Source organism: Propithecus coquereli, unplaced genomic scaffold (assembly GCF_000956105.1).
Source record: "Propithecus coquereli isolate 6110/MARCELLA unplaced genomic scaffold, Pcoq_1.0 Scaffold535, whole genome shotgun sequence".
Taxonomy (NCBI): Eukaryota; Metazoa; Chordata; class Mammalia; order Primates; family Indriidae; genus Propithecus; species Propithecus coquereli.
In genome coordinates this window covers 277,131-283,880 of record NW_012151230.1, presented here as the reverse complement: position 1 = coordinate 283,880, position 6,750 = coordinate 277,131, and positions in this window count along the sequence as shown.

Below are 6,750 nucleotides of genomic sequence, written 5' to 3'. Positions count from 1 at the left end.
GACATCGCGGATCCCTCAGCTGATCCGCGAGGCGGGGCAAGCCAGCGTCCTCGCCCTGCGATTGGCTGGCGGCGGCCCCCACCGAGAGCGGCGGCTAGAGCGGAGCCGGGAGCGACCAGCGAGAGCGGACGTGCAGGGTCTAGCGGACGTGCGTGGACTAGAGGCTGGAGGCCCGGACGCCATCTTTGATGCTGGCCGGGAGGACTCGTCTCGTGGGGATTACGGAAGTAGCTGCGGTCGGGGCCATGTTACGTTGGGGCAAAAGGGAGAAGTAACTTCTGCTTTGGGGTCCGAATAGATTCTTAAAGCCTCGTTACTTTTATTATTTTTATTTATTTTGTTTTCTGAGACAAGAGTCTCGTTCTTGTCGCCTGGGCTACAGTACAGTGGCGTCATCACAGCTCACTGCAACCTCAGACTCCTGGGTTCAAGGGATCCTCCTGCCTCAGCCTCCGGAGTAGCTGGGACTACAGGCGTGCACCACCATGCCACCATGCCCGGCTAAGGTTTCTGACTTTTAGAATCAAACTGGGGTTAAATTGCCAAACTTTTTTGTGTAATTCCAGAACAGGATCAATGTTATAATCCTGATCTTATGAGAAAAAAAGCACAGCTGATAAAAGTTGGGAGGGGAATTGGGAGAAGAGCTGGAAGGAAGGGTGAGGGCTGACCCATCTTAGAAAATTGGAAATGTAGTTAGAATATGAAGAAATTGGCACAAGGATGATGTCTGAAGAGACAGTGGTAACCAGAGGTGAGATTGCCCGGAGACAGTCTACTGTGGGTACATTGGAGAAACAGACTAGAGAAGAAAACTGAGTTTTATTTTATTTTTTTTTTAATTTTAATTACGTTTTATTTTATGGTCTCGCTATGTTGCCTAGGCTGCTCTTGAACTCCTGGCCTCAAGGAATCCTCCGCTTTGGCCTCCCCAAGTGCTGGGATTACAGGTGTGAGCCACTGTGCCCAGCCTATGTTTTATTATTAACAGAAAGACAAAGATCATGTCCAAAGTTCTAGAATGAAAAGGTTTAACCACATTATTTATAGATTTGAAATTCACCACTGAAGATATAAAAACAGAAATGGCTAAAATTTCTTGCTTGGAAGCTGCAAAAGTATTGAAGTCAGTGAAAACAGAGAAATCAAATCACATACATTTTCAGCTTTGATTTGCTTCTTGGTTTTGCAAATGGCTATTTGGATAATGATAATGAATGAGGTGGCCCTTATTATAACCTGATTCTATACAGATGTACACTGTGCCCCACGGTTGTCTGCTCTGGAATGCCACTTCCATTATAACTACTGAACACGATGTTATCCACAGCCAATTCAATTAACATAAATTTTTCAAAAGTCAATTTCCTAAATACACCAAACTTAAACATTCACTAACATCACTGACTTACCAAAAAGTTATATTTGTCAATAATAAATAGATGTTAAGGCAATTCATCTTTGAATGGAATGATTTTTTAACCAGGCAAATGGAAGAAAAATATAAATGCATTTCTTAATTTCTTTTGACTTACATTGCTGTTCACGGAGAAGTGTGTCAATTGAGAATCCCTAGTATATGAAGAAAAATAATTTATATTTTAAATTCTCATTCAAGGAATGTCATCCTCAGCTCCTCATGCTGTGCTCAGTCACACACTACAGGGTGGTATCTCCTCCTTTCAATTTCTTCATAGAGTGTACAATACTTTTAGTTTGTGGAAATAAAACGATATTAAAACAACTTGACAGCATCTATTTTTTCAAATGCTACTTCATTTAATCAGAAAAAATAAATGGTAGAGACTAACATGGCTATGAAAATTGCCTGTGATCTTAACATGTGCTCGAAGTGTTCGACAGACAGTAATCCCAATCAGAATGGCTGATTTCAAGAAGTTGTGAATGTCTTGCTGCTCCAGTTTTGTTCTAAATTCTCTATACTTACATATAATTTGAATGTTAGCTGTTTATTATATATAAATCGTTATTTCAGTTGCTATATATATATGCAGTTCAGTGAATATAAAATGACCAAAATAAATGTGTGAAATTCAGTGGATACCTCCGAAATATTTTCATGCACTTAATTATAAAACAACTGTATGCGGGTTATTAAAAGACAATCCTGGCCGGGCGCAGTGGCTCACGCCTGTAATCCTAGCTCTCTGGGAGGCCGAGGCGGGCGGATTGTTTGAGCTCAGGAGTTCGAAACCAGCCTGAGCAAGAGCGAGACTCTGTCTCTACTAAAAATAGAAATTAATCGGACAACTAATCATACATAGAAAAAATTAGCCAGGCATGGTGGCGTATGCCTGTAGTCCCAGCTACTCGGGAGGCTGAGGCAGGAGGATCGCTTGAGCCCAGGAGTTTCCAGTTGCTGTGAGCTAGGCTAACGCCACAGCACTCAACTCTAGCCCAGGCAACAGAGTGAGACTCTGTCTCAAAAAAAAAAAAAAAAAAAAGACAATCCTGATTCTGTGTAGGCCTAGGCTAATGTAGGTGTTTGTGTCTTAGTTTTTAACAAAAAAGTTTAACATTTTTAATTGTGTACTTATAATTTACATACAATTTCTTTATTTACATATTTTAAAGAAAATGTGCATATATCTCTATCACACATTGAATGAAATATTTAGATGAATTAAAACAAAGGAAAAACTATGAAACAAAAAAATAGTCTCCCAGAAGAATGAAACCAATAGTCATTACTCACATTTTAGATTAGCATTTTTTTTTTGAAACACCCAGTAGAGTGCAGTGGCATCACTGTAGCGCACAGTCGTGAATGTCAGTACCCCCATCTCTACATTTCTTTTTTGGGAGCCAGTCAGCACCTTGTTGTACCTGGAGGGAAGATGCTGACCTGCCTGTTCCCCACAAGACTCCAGCCTCTGTGCAACTCACTCGTTGGCCCCAGCTGCTCCTTTTAGGGTAGGTATAAGTGAACTCAGTTGTTGCACTTGTGCCTTTTTATTGAGCATTTCTGGTTTTTCTTGATTAAGTAACAGCAAGGATAATTGTTTTATTGTTAACAAAATGATTATTTTTCAAATTATAAAAACAAGACATGATCATAGAACATCATGTAGAAAACAGAAATATATAAAAAAGAAAACAATTGCCTTTATAACAGTCTTCTAAGACAAGCAGTTTAAATCATGATATATCCATTATACTAGCATAGTTGGCTAATCACCCCCCAAATTATATGAAAACCACTAGTTCTTTTTAAAGTCAGGTTTATTGAGATATGCCTTACACAAAGTAAAATTCACCCTCTTAATATCAACTTGTGTATATTTTGACAAATGCATAATTATGTACCCACAACCACAATAAAATCACTAGCTTTTAATATTATTTGGACCATCTAATTACATTTACCAGGGCTTTAGAAAACGAGCCCACATAATTGCCTATGGGGATGGACCAAATGACAGCTAATTGTCCATTGTCCCAAAGTGGGAGAGAAACAAGTAACAGAAGTTCATGGCCCCGCAAGTTAGAGAGGGATGGATAGGATCAGGCTGCAGAGATGAAAAGAGGCTCCTGCTCCCATGGAGAATAAAAGGAACAGACAAGAAACTAACACGACACAACAGCTTTTTCAGGTGTGAGGGTCTCACTGTGGAACCTTAATGGGCTGAAGTGGGAAGGGAAGGATTCGCAGAGAATATGTCTAAACCTGGGACTTGAAAGGGAGGAAAAGTTCAAATTAGAAGAGACTAGATTTCCATAAAGGGGCCCTGGGGACTGACTGAGCAAGATAATAATACTAACTGCAACCGGCTATAGAAACTGCCCACTGTGGCCAACTCCGGAGAGCGAAGCAGCAGTCTGGGACCAAGCTGGAGTAAGCTATTAGAAGCTGGGAGTGGAGATGAGACAGGATTGTAGAGGTTTCAAATTCTAGAAAGATTTATGTGGTGGATGTGAACTAGATAGGAGAGAAGGCAGAGTACAGTCTTGCACTGGGACTCAGAGGTTCACTTCCTGGCTCCCCAAGGACATCTGTGTACCACCTTGGTTTCCCATCTAAACAACAAGGGTTTCAACTAGATGATCCTAAACGGACCTTCCAACTCTCACATTCTGAAGGAGGGAACAATTGGCAGCAGCAGAAAGAGCCATTAATAACAGTATTTATTTGCCCTTACTATGTGCAAGATATTCTAAGTACTTTATACTTATTGCATTCGATCCTCAGATCATGTGCATTATGCACTATTATCATCTATATTCATATACTAGGAAACTGAGTAGTACTGAAGTTATCCATTTAGTAAGTGTCACATTCAGGACTCGAACCCAGGCAAAGCCCACCACCCAAGCCACTGCATTCTACTGGCCCTGTGCTGTGGGCTAGAATTGTATAGGAGTGAATCAGTAGAGGGAGTGGGGTGGGAATGGGCATGAGATTAGGCATGATGTGTTGAAGCAAGAACAGAATTTGGTTCCAGACTTTATATCAGAACACAGAGGTAAGGAAGAGGACTGAGCTTTCTACCATGGGAGGCTCAAGGAATGTTGGTCCCAGTGACAAAACTAAGACGGAAGGCAAGGAGACCAGATTTGCAGCTTGGGAAGGGAGAAGTTATGGCAAGTGGATACCATTTATTTCAGAATTATAAGAGGCCTATGTACTATTTTAGAGGCCTAAAAACTATTGATTTTTTCCCCTTTGTTTCTTTGAGGAACCTTGGAAATAGCTACGGCAGGTGTTATACCTGCTTTAATCAATACCTTTTTGATTGCAAGAGACTGAATGCCAACTAAAGCAGAATGAAAAATCAATTAGGAAACAAACACAAAATCAAAGGTACAGAGAAACCCAGGGATAAATGGATCCACACCTCAAATTATAACATGAGGAATTTTTTTTCCTACCCATTCACTTCTCATCTCTGCTTCATTTTAAGTCTTGGTACCCTTTATCCTGGCCGAATACAGGATTTTCCTTATGAGTGAGGAGGATGAACAAGAGCCAGCTCCATCTTCTAGTTTTCAAACCCAGAGAGGCCACTTCTCCCCAGCATTTATTTATACAATCTTGGTGTGATGGTTAACTTTTTGTGTCAACTTGAGTGGCTGTGGGGTGCCCAGATTATGTCTCTAGATGTGCCTTTGAAGGTGTTTCCAGAAGAGGTAGTCCAGTTGGTGGATTCAATAGATTGCCTGCCGAACGTACTTGGGCATGATCTGGTCTGTTGAGGGGCTGAACAGAACAAATGGTGGAAGAAGGAGGAATTCACCCTTTTTCCTGTCTCCCTGTTTAAGCTGGACTAGCTCATCTTCTGTCCTTGAACTGAGCTTTACATCACTGGCTCCCCTGGTTCTCAGGCCTCTGGACGTGGACTAAATTACACTACTGCCGTCTTGGGTTTTCAGCTTGCAGATGGCAGATCATGGGACTTCTCAGCCTCCAAGATCACTTGAGCCAATTCCTCATAATAACTCTCCTTCTCTCTTCCAACCTTTCTAAATATATATAATCTCCTATTGGTTCTACTTTTCTCAAGAATTCCTAATACACTTCTACACACACTTCTGGCATCATATGTCCAAACCCTGGGCAATCACTGTGGCCAAGAGGATAGACTATGGCTTTGGCCAACTGGGTCAGTCACACTTGCAGTCAGGACAGAGGGGCCACATTTCCCAGCCCCCAGGAACAGAACAGAGTTGGAATAGCTTCCCAAGTGAAATAAACTGGACAGACACCATAAGGTCACTACAACTCCATATAAATTTTACAGAATGGGAAATTAAAACCCCCCAAAGCTTAAGTAATTTTTCAAAAATTGCATAGTAGTAAAATCACTAATAATGCAAATGAAGTATGCATTTTGTGCTTCTGAATTTTGCAGAACCTTGATCATTCTGGACTTAGTCTATGAAACATGTCAGTAAAGATTCTGAGCTACTTGAAAAAATTAGCTGTTTGGAACAGGAGTGAATACAGTGTAATTAACAGTAATATAAAGAGTGCTTAGCTTCTAAGGAGACAGACTTGGGTTCAAACCCAACCTCCAGCACCCGGCAGCTGTGATCTTGGTGCAGACTGAAGTAGCCCAGAATATGACGTCCAAAATAAATAAATAAATAAAAATTAAAATAAAAAAATTTTAAAAAAATGAAGTAGCCCAGAGTGAAGTGATGAGTTAAACGTTATGAGTAATTATTAAATGAGTAAAATATGTGCAGCCCCAAGAGCAGAGCTTACCTAATGTAAGCATAGCCCTCCCCCACCCCCACAAAAGGCATGGTATTAACAAATGCGAGAGTTAGTGGTTTCTCATTCCTTCCATTATAAAAACCTCTCACAAGGAAAATGCATGCGATTTAACACCCATGCTCAGGCACTGATTGAGAAAGGGGCTTGACTGTACTTATGCAAGTGGAATGGGAGGCAACAGGGCAGGAAAGGAAGCCAAGCCTCCTCATAGGCACAGTGCGGGATACGGAGATATGGAGCCCAGTCTGGCATTGCCACAGACTTTATGTGTGGTTATTGGCAAGACAGCGTCCATCTGCTCAAGCGGGCTTTCAGTTAGGTGGTATCTGATGGAGTTTCCAACTTGTAAAGTCTGTAATCCTAGCCAGATGCTCCCTGCCCAAAAGGCACAGGGTAGATGTGGATAAACTTTGTTATATACTGTGCTTCTCATATACTTTGGCTGTCCTTGGAAGTTATGCTACTGGTACCTCTGTACCTCTAGTTTACTACTCATTTACGCCTCAAAGGAT